The following is a 16,274-nucleotide window of genomic DNA, read 5'->3' as shown; positions in this document are numbered from 1 at the left end:
CAGCTCTGACACCTGTGTCTATTGGACAAGGAAACTGAGAATCAGTTTATAACAGAAGCCAGTTTTATGCAGAGAGATAATAAACGTCAGTAAAACTAACCTGACGACCCAACATAAGAGTCGGTTTACTTCAACCATTTATTTTTCTTGGTGTTTGATTACATTTTGATTTACATTTTATGTTTTGCCAACCGTTTGCTTTTAAAACCCTTGCTCAAAGTTAGTGTTGTGGATTTAAAGTGGAAATAAATGAATTGGCAGGACTGGACAGAACTTGTCACACATTTTTATTTACTTTGTTAAGATTAGATCACAGCGCATCACAGGCGCAGACTTTGTTTTGTTGCTTTGATTTGGCGCTGGCTGCAGCCTCTCCGCCAGGTGCGCCTACAAAGGTGAGCGCTGCCCGGAAGAGGAGGGAGAGGAAAGTACAGTTCCATGGCGGCAGCTTTGAACTTGTGGGAGAAGACGGTGTGTGTTGGTTTGGTGCAGTTTGGATGGGCAGACCAGCACTCGTCGTTTCTTTGGGCTAATACCGACGCTGATCTTTTGATATCGCTGTTTGTTTTCGCCGGTAGCGCTTGTTTAGGTCCTACACTGACCGTAGCTCTAGGTCGTTTCGTTATGCTGCAATGTCGCCGAAACTCGCAAAACGGCATTTTGGAGACATCGATTCGCCTTCACTTCCATGAAGCCGGGAGTTGGACTGTTGCCTTTGTGTCATTGTTTTTAAAATAAAGAAACGGTAAACTAAACGTCAACCCACCGCTGCGGGCCCGGTGAGCGTGGCGCCCAGAGGTCAGCCGGCCGCCAGGAGATCCTCAGAGCCGGTGAGTCAATAAATTGTCCCGGACTGCTGTGGATTGGGGGGGGTCTGCATCGTGCCATTTCTCATTTTATTTGTTTATCTGAGTTTATTTGTTTTACCCTGCACTCACTCACAACACACAATCAGCCGCGGCTATTCAGATATTCCGTTTTCAGACATCTAAATAATTTGTTTCGAGCCTGGGAATCTGGGCGTAACAGCTTGCCGTGATTGCCCGGTGATATTTAGATTTATGGAAACGGTGAATTCAGAGGTTTACAAAGGACAGGGATGAAGGGGACATACAGAATCTGGATTTATTACGCGCCGAGCGTAACGAGCTGAGGGCCGTTTGTCGTCAGAGCATCTCGTATACATGAAAGAAGCTCCATTCCTATGGTAATGCCGCCGGAGGTCTGCCGGGGCATCATGTTTCCCATGTAATTACCTTTATTTGTGTTTTTTCGTAACTCTGAAGAAGAAAATAATTGCTTAAATTCCAGAGGATACGATAATTCAACACCCCTACAAAATCTTTAGACAACTTTACAGGCGCATCTTTGGAACTGCAATCCCGTCTGTTACGCAGTGAAGGATGCGAGGCTCTCAATCTATTACATTTATTTAACGAGATGATTAAAGCATTCAGGTGTGGAGGTTACATTGAGAAAGCGTTGTTAATGAGAAACGGCATATTGTAGCATTGATTTCTGACTTGCAGTATTGTTAAAAGCTGCAAACTGTAATGGAATTACTCAAGCAGAAATGTTGTTTTTTGCCTACATGAAAGCATGGCAGTGCAATTTATAGGTGAATTACCATACAGTGACCTTTTGTCTTGCTTGTTAAGAGTCATATAAAATGGGAACCAATGTCTGTGATTGTGCGCAAAGGCACATTAAATCCGAGAGCAGAATATTTTTAGCAGTGTGTCTCGAAGTATTCAGAGTAATGTGCGGAATGCACTATGAAACTTTTTACTGCATGGCTTTTATCCCAAGTCCTTTCACCTTGCAATAATTTCATTCTGTCATTTATTAAAAAGGAAAAATAATTTTACAGTCATGTTATGCCATTCATTGCCAAACAAATCAACATTTCTTATGGTGTATTATAACTGGAACGCTCAGTTTTTTCTTGACTTGTCTTGCATGTACTTCAGTCCTCTGACACAAAGGGGTTGATACAGCATTTTCAAACTGCTTGTTGTACAATTATCTTATTACACAATCTCGGCCATCTAAGTTGATTAATTAATTAACAATAATTAAGCACAAATGACAGCAGTGTTTAGATCTGACCTGACAGGGGTTGAATTCAGCTTTATTTAGAGCCATGGACAATGCAGGTGTGTGTGGGTGTGAGTGAGAGTGTGTGTGTGTGTGTGTATGTGTATGTGTGTGTGTGCACGCAGGGGTATAGGTGTGTGTGTGTGTGTGTGTGTGTGTGTGTGCGTGCGCGCAGGGGTGTAGGTGTGTGTAGGTGTGTGTGCGCGTGCGTGTGCGTGTGCGTGCGCGTGCGCGTGCGCGTGTGCGTGATCCTGCTGATCCTGTAAGCGTTTGTTAATGCCATCTGAAACCAAGGAGGAATTCACTAGGGTAAGGTACCCTGTCGGCAAGGATAACTTCCAAACTGTCAGTGATGGATTTTCCTCGTAGAACAAATACAATGTGTAAAACATAATGGTCTTTCCCATTTGTTGATTTGTCAGTAACTATAGATATATTGTCAGATGTTTTGATTAGTTTTTATTTTTTTAGAATAATTGTGTAGATGCTGATTGGCTGATGGAGTTGCCCTACTGTGTATTGCTTGTTGGAATAATCTGTTTAAGCTAAGATACATTTCCATCTAGCACGATAAGTGACAGGGCTGAAAATCATTCTCATAGGCTTCATTGTTTCATTACAATCAAAAAAAAGCATCACCAGAAAGACACCCTGACACATACATTTTACAAATGCTTGGCAGTTCCACTAACCTGTCATGCTCTACATTGAATATTTCATTTAAGCTGTAGGCAGGATGTTCAATGCATCTCACAGTGAGTTGTGCCGGCACGCAACAGTACAGCTCTGAAATGCATAAAACAATAATTCAGTAACAATAAAAGAATTAAACTATTCATTTATTTTAGCCCCTTAACTTACAAATTTCATTTTGAACATCAATACTTTAATAGAAACAGGACAGTTAAAATAGGTGCTAATTTGGAAGGTCTATGAAATGACATAATTCCTGCTGCTGTGCATCTGATAACAAACTGGGATTTCACATCAGTGACTTTAACAAATGTAACCTGCTATGTAACCTTGAGCTTTAAATCTGTCTCAGGCTCTGAGTGTGACATGAAGTGAAAAGAGCTGTTTGTTCCGGCAGTAAATTGACGGGCAGTGTAACTCCCTCTGCAATCATCACGCAGACGACGCTGGACTGGCTTCGTCTTCCTTTAATGACGATCGCAGATAGGGTGAAACTAAACACAGAAACACAGTCGTAATGATTATAAACACACTTCAATTAACATTAGCAACCACTGCGTCTGTGCCTGACTTTCAGTAATACAAACAAACTGTAAGGTAACTCAATTATTATGTTATACATCAAATAACCTAGTAGATGTAAAACATACCAACGATGCTCGTATTAAGCTTGAATTTGAGCAAATTAACTAATGTTTTAAACGAAGTAAATGAAGGTGACCGTTAAATGAAGGTGACTGGTACTGAGTTTTTGTTGACATTTGTTGATGACCTCATCAAAGTGCAACATTAATTACCAATGGACACAATTGTAGACCATTGCCACGGAAACAATTGTAGCCTGTTGCCACAGGGAAAGACAACTCTAACGTGGGTAACTGAATACAGAGAACAACACACACTGCTGTAAGCTGATACAGTCATTGTTGTCTATACCTGTCTATACAGTTTTACTAACCTGTTGCAGATTCTTTGTAATAATGCTAGATTTTGTTAGCTGTAGATTCTCAGTCTATCAGACAGAGCTCTGAGGCTTGCCCAGTGCTGTTCCGTGCTGTGACAGAATAAACGAAAGTGTTCCCTATAAATGGCATATTTAGGGGTTTTTGTTCATCAGAATAAAATTTTCCTTTCACAGCTTACAAAATTCAGCAAGGGGGGGTAAATGTTTGTTCATGGAAACCATTGTATTTGTGCCTATGAATGCATCTGTCAGAAGAATGAATGACATCCAGCCATCACTTGAGTCTATTTGCGTTTTGACTTTTAAATGCTGGTCTTGTTGACTCTTGCATGAAGGACTGTAAGCTGTGTAGAATGAATGAGGTCCATCAGCGTGCGGAGGACCCAGTGAATACGGCTGTACCCTCGCTCTCACACCTGGTCCTTCCATGATTCCCCTCCTGTCTCCTCCCCCTCAGACAAATGATTATTGTTGTTTTTAAGAACATCACAATTGGTTACTAATTGTCCGATTAGCCAGGTGACTGTGTTGATCACGTAGACGCTGCTGATGGTTGAGTACTTACACCGCCACCTGGAGGATAATGATTGAAATACAAGTTTAAATCCCTTTGGTTCAGTTGGTTTGAGAAACGGATGTGATTTTTTTTTTTTTTTTCTTTTTTGCTTTATTTCATCTCTATGTGCCCGTAAAGGCATTGATTTTCTCAGAAAATTCCCTCATTCACTTTCAGTCCTTCCTATTGCACCCTACACCAAAGAGAAGAAAAAACTTTCCTTATAATTCAAAAGTTTGCGAAACACATGGTACATTACTGTTCATTATACCATAACAGTGGACAAAAAGTACAAAGATATATATAATCACTTAATTGGTATTTTGTGAGTGTTCATAAAGTTGTACTACAGTTTCATAAATTTGGGCTTATTTTTTTTACAATTACAGTACAACATGAATATCTTAACAGTGATATTGGCATCTTGAACCTATTCCCAAAGTTAAATTCCATTTTGATTTGGGGGATGGAGGGTGATCTTTCATATTAGAATCAAATAAAAATGAAATCCTATCCTTGCCTCTGTGAGCAGTGCTGAACCCGACCGGAATTCCTTCACTATGTAAAAGTGTTCTGCCCTGAACACAGCCATTCTCACCAGCCTCTCCTGCCCTGGACAAAGCTGGTTCTCCACTACATTAGAACTTCAAGCAATTGATGTCTCATTTTTGTCTGAAAGAGTGATGCGTATCTGCAGAAGAGTTTTTCTCCAAGACGTTAATCCATCTTATTGCTTCCTGATAGCGTGATTGTGACAGTGCCGGCAAAAGCACCACTCAGAACAAACAGGAGTAATACAACACATCACTAGTGACCTTTTCAGCAGTTTTTTGGTGACAGATGAAGGTCTCATGTGAATTTAACATTAACCCTTCTTCATTCATATCACTGAAGACACTGAGAGGGCCTTATCCATAAAACCCAATGTGTAATATGTTAGGCCCAGCACAGGGTATGCATTGGGCTTTAGTTCTGTCAGTGTGTGTAAATATAGCAGAGAAAATCCAACAGGTACATGCACACAGTCATTTTCACACTACTGAAAATGATGCAGGTCAGAGGTCAGCAGATAGTCAGCCTATAGGAGGCGTCAGGGTAGAATTGGCTTTTCTTTCTTTTTCAAATGTGAAACCTAACCCACCTTTAGTGAGAGCCTGCCTCTGCTCACAAGCATGGGTTAGAGAGGAAAATGTGATAACACACTGATCTGTTTCTATTATCAGAGCATATAGGCAGGGAGTTGTGTTATCACACAATATGAGTAGTTTTTTATAGGGTTAGCGAAACAGCCATGGCAGTGGTTCTGCAGTAACTGGACTGCATAAAGACGATGCTGTCATACAGAGTGTGTGAGGGTTAGCGAAACAGCCATGGCAGTGGTTCTGCAGTAACTGGACTGCATAAAGACGATGCTGTCATACAGAGTGTGTGAGGGTTAGCGAAACAGCCATGGCAGTGGTTCTGCAGTAACTGGACTGCATAAAGACGATGCTGTCATACAGAGTGTGTGAGGGTTAGCGAAACAGCCATGGCAGTGGTTCTGCAGTAACTGGACTGCATAAAGACGATGCTGTCATACAGAGTGTGTGCTGGAACAGGCGGGTTTGTGGGCTTGTGGGTGGGGGTGTGGAGATGTTATTCGGTGAGTGGGGAGAGGGCTGTGGCCTTCAGCTTCTGCAGTGTGATAAATGACGTGTGTGTGTGTGTGTGTGTGAGAGAGAGAGAGAGAGCACAGACTCAGTCGGGCAGGACTCCTCATTAGACCCAATGTCATCCTGCTTCTCTAGGAGTTATTTGTTTGGAAAAGATGCAGGAATTTGAATTAGGAATTGTTGTTGTCTTTCCTTAAGTGTTTTTTTTCTGTGTAAACTTGCTCTCCAAAAAAATATATATATATATTGTAGATATATAAGAAGAGTTTTACTAAAATTAGTGCTTCTTACAGTACCTCTTACAGTGCATACTGCTTACCTCTAACTTAAGAGTTGCCATAGCAGCCCTTAAAGTGAATTTCTTCTCTTTTTTTGTTTCATACAATTGCCATTTTATTTCACAACATTACTTGTTCCAGTAACTCATTCACAGGCAGACAAGCTCGCCAAGGGGCAAACGCACTGCCGGTCCACCAGATCATGCAGGGATTATCAGAAACCTCAACACACAGTGTGGTCTACTAGTAAGAATGAACTGTGCATAGTGATCAAAAGCACTAGGACAGTTTCATTCCTATATGAACCATTTTGTGTTTTGACTGCAGAGAATCTCATATCTTGCCCTAATTACTGTAACACCCAGCACCTAAAATATTTAGCGAAATAACTCTGCCCAGACATGCAAGTCGACGTGGCAACAAAAATCATTTTTCTGCCAATGAAAAAAGGTGCAGGAGTCTTACAGTAGACTTCTGAAGACCACCAAAGAGTCGCAGCCGACACGGCGCACACTCCACAGGGAGCAGGCTGTGCAGGGAGCAGGGAGCAGGCTGTGCAGGGAGCAGGCTGTGCAGGGAGCAGGGAGCAGGCTGTGCAGGCTGTGCAGGGAGCAGGCTGTGCAGGGAGCAGGCTGTGCAGGGAGCAGGCTGTGCAGGGAGCAGGGAGCAGGCTCTGCAGGGAGCAGGCTGTGCAGGCTGTGCAGGGAGCAGGCTGTGCAGGGAGCAGGCTGTGCAGGGAGCAGGCTGTGCAGGGAGCAGGGAGCAGGCTGTGCAGGGAGCAGGCTGTGCAGGGAGCAGGCTGTGCAGGGAGCAGGCTGTGCAGGGAGCAGGCTGTGCAGGGAGCAGGCTGTGCAGAGGGCAGGACAGCGTCATGAAGAGCACCGCAGAGAGAACTCAAGCACAAGCTGGCAATGCACCGATCGTCCATATGGCTCTCCTCAGCCTGCAGGCCAAGCACCGCCAGATTCAGATCCTCTTTCCATGGGCATGATTTGCCAAGTATACTCTCTAGATTAATGTCTGTATATTCATGTATTGTTCATTCCAAAGGATCAGTGTTTTCTTCTGAGCCCTAATTACATGTGGCATTATTGGCATATAATTGCTCTTGCGCTCTCACTTCAGCAAGTAGTTATCACCTTAATCCCTTAATTACTTTAGAGCTAAGCATATGAAGATGCTCAAGCCTTCAGACATAAACGGAATGGGTGCTCTGTGGTGATAGGCTGGGTCTGTGAAATGTCCTGTGTTTGTGGGGAAGGGCCTCTTGGATAAACTGCAGCAGCAGATGTTTGGTCTCCCGGCTCTCACGCTGTCAGGCAGGGAGAGCTGTTTGAATAGAGCTGTCAGTCACTCGGCTGTGTGCGTGCCTCTCTGAGCAGCTCTGATACATACTTGGCTCTTTGCAGAGAGTCTCTGCAGAATGGGCTTATCTTGCACATATATGGCCAACATTTCTTTCAGTAATAATGCAATTAAAATGTGAGATTTACACTGGTCACAAAGCCGCATGTAATAAGCACAGTCTCTGTTTCCTTAATCCACACAGCCTGACAGTTGCGTAAGAAGAGAAACTCTGCTGACTCCACAGAAGAGGAGGATGGACTGATTACAATGCAAATCACGCAACGTCGCTTCCTTTAATCTGCACAGTAAAGCCGAGGAATTAGCCAGAGTTCATCAAAAGTTAAAACTATACATTGAAAATGTGTTCCAGGTCAGTTTATATCAAGTTAAACTGATACTGCTGTGTTAGAGGAAAGTGAAGACAATTTGATGGTTCAGTGTTACTTTCTCTAGGGAATTGTAGTTCATTCTCAAATTCCAGAAAAATGGTGGAGGGGGGATGTTGCATTGTGAGACAAAGCGTTCGAAATTCTGAACCTCACTGGCTGGTGAAAATTGACCACAACCACAACATATCCAATGGTACTGTTTCTCTGGTGGAATGTTCTGTTATGAGGGAGAATTCGGGTGTGGCTGTGGGAAGATTACCTGTACCGTGCAGCAGCTTGGCTTCATTACACTGCCCAGCTTTTGTGTTGGGTGAGCTGATCCTCTCCATCTGTCCCCTCTGTGTGTAGGTGCGGAGACCTGACACTTTCACTCTGAGTATCGCCTCTGCAGGAATGTGGAGGCCAGGCGGTGCAAATCACTCCAGAGACTATGGTAACACTAGACTTTGATTAAAGGCTGTTCCTTTTGCTGCTTAAAGATACATCAAAGAGTTCATATATCACAGCACCCTGGCCATGATAAATCCTCTGTTTATGAAGTAATTTTTCTCTGTGGTGAAACCTTCAGAAGCCCATTTATATTTCACGATATTGCATATGGACCCTTGCATTTGCTCAGTTGACCTTTAAGCATCTGTCATGACTACATTACACACTGTACACAAACATGTATGCACTCGTGACTAAATTATACACTATACAAAAACATGTATGCACTCGTGACTACATTATACGCTGTACATAAACGTATGCACTCGTGACTAAATTATACACCATACATAAACACACATGCACACATGATTAAATTATATACCATACATAAACACACATGCACACTCACACATGCAGTGTCAGCCCTGAATATCTGTGATTACAAACCAAACCTTCCAGTAAACTGCTTTGCTTACAAATAAGCAAACAGCCCTGGAGACAAAATCTCTTATGAGAGGGAAGTAAAAGATACCTACCATATCTAAAATACATCTACCCTCAAATTACTGTTTCTAACCCTCATTTTATTAGGGTTTTCTAATCCAAATTTCAATACCTCAAATTAAAAAAAAAAAAAATTAATTTAAGAAACCTTAAATTATTCATACCTTCAAATTCCTAAATTTGTTCCAGTTTTGTAACTCAAGGATATGAGTTGCAAAACTGAAGGCTTAAATTAGGAAGTTGAGGATATGAATTAATAATAATTGAATGATAGTCAATTAATCATAATTGAGGTAGTAACTTCAGGGTAGAAATGATTAATCTGAATGCTGGAAGTTCTCCTGCTAGTGTAGAGATACAGCTGTGTGTAACTGATTGTGGCTGTAGGACCAGACAGGAGGGGTGAGGTGAATTTCTGAGTGTCACTACAAATCCAACCAACCTGCAGACATATAACCAGATATTACCAGCTTTTCCGCTTAGATACATAAGTTAAATGTTTAAGTGACAGTGTTGTGGTGAGCAGTCATATGTTAATAACCGATATGGCAGGCAGACCCAGGAATCCCGTGGTATCTCAGTAACGAATGTGAAACCGTTTCTGTCCCTGCACATTCAGATGATTAAGCCAGAGGGAGAAAATAGTTTGTCAGTATTAATTAGTGGGGGATTTATTTTTATTTTATTTTGGCTGTGTCCTATTAGGTATTGCAAACTAGAGAGTCCATACAGACTGAAATGGCAGAACAGCAGCAGTAACTTCTCAGTTTTATTCCTGAATAACCAGTCATATCTATTGATATACCATATCCATATTTTCTTTGACAATATAATGTGCTGGTATGCCAAAAATATATTGCATATATTCAAAATTGTCACCATAAAACATTTGGTTGTATTATTATATAGATAGTACCTGGTTAGGTATGATTGGTCATGGTAAGCCAATAGAAATGAGGCAGAGGAGGGGGAAGATTAAAGAACCCTGTTAAGGCTGCAGTGGGGTCTACTGGCTGGAGAAGGGCTGTTTATTTGAATTCTAGATGAACCACTTCTGTTTTCTTTCTTTCTTTCTTTCTTTTTTAGTACAGCCTGATAGATATTTAAGCAATTAAGGTCAGGAAAATCCTTCAGAGGGAAAGAATATTTAGTCTGGTGTTCATTCTGTAAAAATGTATAAGAACTGTGGACACAGTACGGAGTTAAAGATCACAGGCCTGTTTTTGATTTCAGTAAGAGAGCATGGATTTCAGACTCACATTGCTCTAATTCATACTTTCTGAGCTTTGCTTCAGCTACACACAGACACTCTAATGCACAGTAGTTAAGACTAATTCATGTCAAAACAGCAATCCAGATTTACCAGATTAGATTATGTGACTAGCTACATCACGTACACTTAGCTCCATAAACTAATTAGCTGTCTCGCTCACTGGTTACATGAGGTCAGGTCTTTATATAGCGTTATTTGGAGGTCTGGTTGCTGCCGCCAGACAGCCTGGTTTCTCATTGTTTTTCTGAGTGTCTGTTCTCTCTGGGATTGCTGGCTCCTTGGCATGCTGTTGTGATAAGGAGATGGACGTCTAACAGCTTGTCCTGTGCTCTCATCGATAATACAGTGAAACACATCAGGACCATCACAGAAAATGTCTCATACTGCATATCCATGACTTGTTGATTTCGTTTGAGATGCCGCTTAAAGGAAAATAACTCCGCTAGGAGTAGCTCTGAAGGCCAGGTACGCACCCACAGCCTTGCAATATGAAGCAAAAGGGGAGCCCATGAAAGGTGCTCTCTTTCAGCGTGTGTGTGTGTGTGTGTGTGTGTGTGTGTGTGTGTGTGTGTGTGTGTGTGTGTGTGTGTGTGTGTGTGCGTGCGTGCGTGCGTGCGTGCGTGCGTGCGTGCGTGCGTGCGTGCGTGCGTGCGTGCGTGCGTGCGTGCGTGCGTGCGTGCGTGCGTGCGTGCGTGCGTGCGTGCGTGCGTGCGTGCGTGCGTGCGCATGCGTGTGTGTGTGTGTGTGTGTGTGTGTGTGTGTGTATATGCATGTGCAGCAGAGCTAAAGTAGCTTGTGTGAACCGTGCGTAAAGCCTGTGGGCTAGCGGGTAGCAGGTAGCCGAGCAGTTACAGCGGTTACGTCACTCCCCGAGAGACTTGGTTAACTAGCGTTGTTGCCGATAGGCTAAGGGCAAATTGCCTTTAGCTCAACTGGTAACAACGCTGGCCATGGGGGTTGGCAGTGAGCAGTGAGAACCTCTGTTCAAAACTCCCTCGCTTGCTGACCCACGTAACATCTAGTAGCAAGAAACACCGCAGATACAGCCGTTACGCATGCGTGCTTAGAGAGGGAAAACTGGCTGACATAACTTTCCAAGAGCCTGACAGCAATGCGCCCTTTTAAGGTAAAAATGACGCCCATGCTGGCTGGACAGAGGGTCAGAAGTGGGGTCAGGGCTCAGTCAGAATATCAGCTCCCCCAGAACACAGGCCTACAAGGGTCAGGCAGAATCACTCACCTGACACCCGCAAGGGTCAGGCAGAATCACTCACCTGACACCCGCAAGGCGACGGGTTCTAAAAGGGAAACAGTGCCATGGCGATGGGTTCTAAAAAGGAAAAGCATAAAGTTGGTGATTGTGGTCAGAAGGAGCTACATGGCTGACACACTGGGCCAGACATTTTTGTCACTGTCATATGCCTGCAAAGATGGAGAGCTGTGTTGCAAAACGATTGAGATAAAAGCTTGTTCAAGCACCAGAAAAACATTCACAATATTCTGGAACATCGTGTGAATTGATTGCACCCCTGTTAACATGGAAAGATCCAGGCAGGATTACCTATGCAGAATGCTTGTTTTCAGGTATGACGGGTATGTCACTGATGTCACTTGAGAGCTTTGAGCTCTTGCTTTGGTGTCACGCTGTATTGACATGTTTGCCTGAAGGTGTTTGCATCAGCACTTTCAGACAGGAACCCGTTTCAGCGGCAGGCAGCTGGGAAGGAAAATGTATTTTGAGAGCAATTCTGCCTTTCATTAAATTGTCACAGGGATAATGCACCACACTGAATATTAAGAACATGAGGTCCCAGGGATTCTGGGCTAATGGGATCTCATCACTGTGGAGTTAAACATGTTGGTCTGACACATGATTTCACCTCAGGAAACATTATGGTTCCATTACAAAGTTATTAAATCATTCACATGAAATATGCATTGAAGGTGCCTAAAATTAACTGCTGATACTTTTTATTTTAATTAAGCTCTCCATTCTCACTTTGACTTGAAGTTTCCCTCAAACGTTATTGCTTCACTTCATTTTCTTAGTTCTTGTGCCCTGACTGCGCTGAAAGTGAAGTCCTGGATGTCTTACAAGCAGGATTTTCGCCCTGATTGCTTTTCCGTGCGGGCCCAGCCCGGGCCTGATGGATGTAGTGGGACTCGGCACACGGCAAGTGGCTGATATGATCAGAATGCATTTCCAGCGTCCATGGAGCCCAATGAGCTCGACTCTCACAGCATCTCTGCAGCTGATGCTTTACAGCAACACCACGCACTGTTTCATGGACAAAAACACAGCATCGATTTTTAGCAAACCTTTGATGATACATTTTGCAATCCTGGTTTGCTTGGTGTGTTTGTCCTACAAGCACGTCCTGGGAGTGCACGTTTTTCACGTCTGCAGACAGTGAACGTGCGAAGCGTGTGTGTGGAAATGTTATTGGAAATGGGACATGCCAGCTAATACAGCACATGATTAATTTGCTCACTGTGTTCTGGAACCTGTATAAGCCCTGACTTCCCCTAACATGACAGTGTTTAATATTTGATTAATGGGCCTTGTCAGAGTTTGTTATTTGAGAAAAAGATCTTATTAGTAGATAATTCAACAGTAGCCTCTCCAGCGTCTTGACCATTTATTCTGGGGGATAATTTGTTTTCTCAGCTGGGGTGCTCTGAACCGAATTTCATGTAACAAATGGTTTGTGAAGAGTAAACATTTGTTGCAGTACTTTATTTAGTAATTTTACTGGACCCAACACACAGGAATTTACAAACCGCACACAACACTCGGTGTACCTCAGCAGGGTTTTCGAAATCAGTCCTTCCAACAGGAAGGAATCAATTAGTCTGTTTTAAGAGCATTTTCCTAATTATGTCTGAATCACATTGATGTAGTTACATAAGTATTCGTTAGTTGTAAAACCTTATTATTTCTCCATAGAGAATGTACTAGATGCTCCTTTCCCCTGGGGGTTCCTGCAGATTGCCCTGTTAGCTGTTAAGTAGGTGAGGCAGTGAATGTGATTATTCATCCTCTCTTAATGTTACGTAGACTCTGGCTAAACCTTACACCACCATGACCATACCTGATATACACACAGACGCTGCTAAACCTTACACCACCATGACCATACCTGATATACACACAGACGGTTTGTTTAAAGTATATGTTACCATGGAGCCCTCTCCTGATTTCATACCTGTAGACATGTATCACTGAAGTAAGGATACCGATGGCACAATGTCAGCAAATGTTACTGCATTTGCTTATATGCATTGTTTCATTTCATTTTGCTGCATCTGGGTAGCTCTGTGTCGTATCACACAGGGAAAGAACTGGTGGGAACAGTTTTTTTGCAGCTACATGTAGATCATGCTTTAGTTTAAAGAAAGGGAGCACTGCTATCATCAGCCATAATGGTCACTACGACAACATCGATGTGAATATTATTTTGGTTGTTACCAAAGGAACCCTAGTGATTCCTTTATAAAAAAGAGCCATTTTGATTTAGGCTATAGATGCAAACAAGCAGGTTGTTATAATTCCTATTGTCATGTGTTGGGCAGTTTAAGTGTTAAAAAAGAAAATGAAAATTGGACTCAAATGCTCTCTCCACTGTATGGAACTGAACACTGAATCAGAGTAATCCATGCCAGGGGAGGATTTACAAAATCATAAGAACAACAGGAGAGTTTTTTTCTGTTTAATGTGTATATTAAAAATCTCAACTTTTTTCAGATGTGTGTGTTTTACAGGATAAATATTTAATGTACCAACTGACTTTGAAGAAATACATTTCAGAAAAATTAAGTTAAAGTTAAGTTAAATGTTAACAAAAATCTTTGAGAGTAGGGCAGGAAGCCATTCCTCCTTGCAGGAGAAGGTGGAGGAGGTGGATGTGAGTAAAAGCGTTTCTGGGTGCAGCTCATAACTTCAGTGGTTTCAGAACAGAGGAATGCACAGCTCTTATGTTGTCAGTTTGCTGAGCTTTTGGAGAAACCCAGGACTGTTAGTGCTCAGAAATGCAGACCAGGAAAGAATGGATGTTTTTGTCACTGTTAGTTAGAGGACCTTTCTCCAGTGAGCAATGCAATGATGAGAGAGAGAGTTTTATATTTGAGAATATCTTTCATAGTTGCTTTTCTCTTCAATTTCACATGTACGTTCATTACAGCACTGCAAATTTAAATATGTCTATTACATAAAGAAATTTCATTTTAAATGGACTACCAAGGTACTGACAAAGAGCATGTTAATGGCTTTAAACTCCAGCATAATAAGGCACCATGATCAGGTGATTACCTTTTCCAGCATAATGTGCTTTCATTATTTGTTTTTCCACTAATAAGGACATCAGACGCCATTCACTTTGAAGACTGTTTGATTAACATCTAAAGCATGCAATAGGAGGCATATTGTCTGGCCACCTTAGTGAAACAGAGCTGAACTCATTAATCTTCACAGTAATACACACACCCATGTATAGACAATTGCCTGGGGTTTAAGCAACCTGTTCATAATACATCCTACACATACAGATAAATATATTCACTAACACAGATTGATTTTTCCCTCACATGCCAGCTTTAATAAATGGCGATCAATAAAAGGTGTAAGTCACACCTCACTGCGCACTGAGCTTCACACTATTCCGATTTATCTAATATTCTGATCACTAATGGCAGTGTTAGTTTAGGTAAGAGTAATGAAATCACCCAGTGTATCACACATTAACAGGGAAATAATGTAGTTGTAATTACACATAACCTGAATTCAGCAGCACAGGGTGGTCCGCATAGGAGCACAAAGGACAAGCGGAGGCACAGGAGCGGACCTGCCTCACACCCTACTGAAGCCTAACCCTGTGCTCGATCAGTCTGTATTCATGAAATATAATTGTGTGGATTTTTAAAATTCAGAATAAAATATTTGGCTTTTTTAGTCCATTTGCTGTTTTGCACATCTTTGTTTATGAAACGGCTCCTTCACTCTGTGTGTGTTTTCTTTTTCTTTTTTTTTCCTTTTTTTTTTATTATTGGCAAGCTCAGTTTCAAATTCCATTATCTGCCAAGGGCTTTTACCACAGATTTTTTCTTTATAGTTCTTCAACAACTTCATTTAGGAATGTGAACAAAGATATTGTAGTCATGCAATACTAAGACTGATGAATACAGCCTTTTTTTACATTAACAACACTGTGGTCAGGTTAGTTATACAGCCTTTTCAGTTAATGTATGGTAAAATTTAACCTGAAAGAAACTTGCCAAAGAGAAAATCACTGCATTATTTTTCTAATTTATCCATGTGATTTTCAAGCCATTAACGCATACATCCTCATTTCATCTCTCAGTCACAAATACCTGAAGTGGTGGAGTTCTAATTATCGTAAACGGCCAGTCCAGGCTAATTATCAGTTAACAACTTATTATTAAATTGGGATAATTCAATTGGGATAATATTTTGGAACTAAAACGTAGGAAGATTCTAAGACCAAGTTTAGTAATCCCTGAACTTCATGATAAATGCAGCATTTGTTCAGCTCTGTCTTCCTAAATATTTTTATCCATTATGTTTTATCTGATTTGGTGTAAATACTGGGATCAAACATACCTTCCATAGCGTCCCCGTCATTGTTTTCCAAATCAATGCAAGAGATGATTACTATCGGCTCCTCTAGAGGGCAGTGTTCCATTCTTGCATCTGGAATTTTTAAAACGTCCCGTTTTGACATTCATATGTTCACTTCAAAGACAGAGAGCAGCCAATCTTATTTCATATTTAACTATTATACACTCCCTTCATATTTTATACATGCTTGAACTCACTTTTGACATGAATATTTAAACATCTTTTTTTTTTTTACATTAATATGCAAGAGCATGTCACTCTTTAATTGTCATGGGGAACCAGCTGTGTGACACTATTTCAGTATGCTCTGTGGAGTATAGATTATGAGTATCGATTTAGAGTATAGGTTTGTGTGTGTTTTTCCTGTATAAAAAGGGGTTGTTGAACCTCCATACCCTGCCTTAAGACTTTGTCAAGGTAAGATGATGAATGAATGTAATCCGTGTTAGTGCTA

At 41.6% G+C, this 16,274-nt stretch overlaps 1 protein-coding gene across 1 annotated transcript in view; it reads left to right on the top strand.

Moving 5' to 3' along the window:
* The first annotated feature begins 765 nt into the window (after positions 1-765).
* Positions 766-16,274, top strand: part of LOC118789792 (muscarinic acetylcholine receptor M3-like) — a 106,845-nt gene continuing 91,336 nt past the window's right edge. The window contains exon 1 of the mRNA XM_036546432.1: positions 766-830. The gene's annotated coding sequence lies outside the window, so the exon portion shown is untranslated. The remainder of the gene's footprint in view (positions 831-16,274) is intronic.

The sequence above is a fragment of the Megalops cyprinoides genome, chromosome 15 (genome assembly GCF_013368585.1).
Source record: "Megalops cyprinoides isolate fMegCyp1 chromosome 15, fMegCyp1.pri, whole genome shotgun sequence".
NCBI lineage: Eukaryota > Metazoa > Chordata > Actinopteri > Elopiformes > Megalopidae > Megalops > Megalops cyprinoides.
This window is presented reverse-complemented; position numbering and strand designations above follow the sequence as displayed.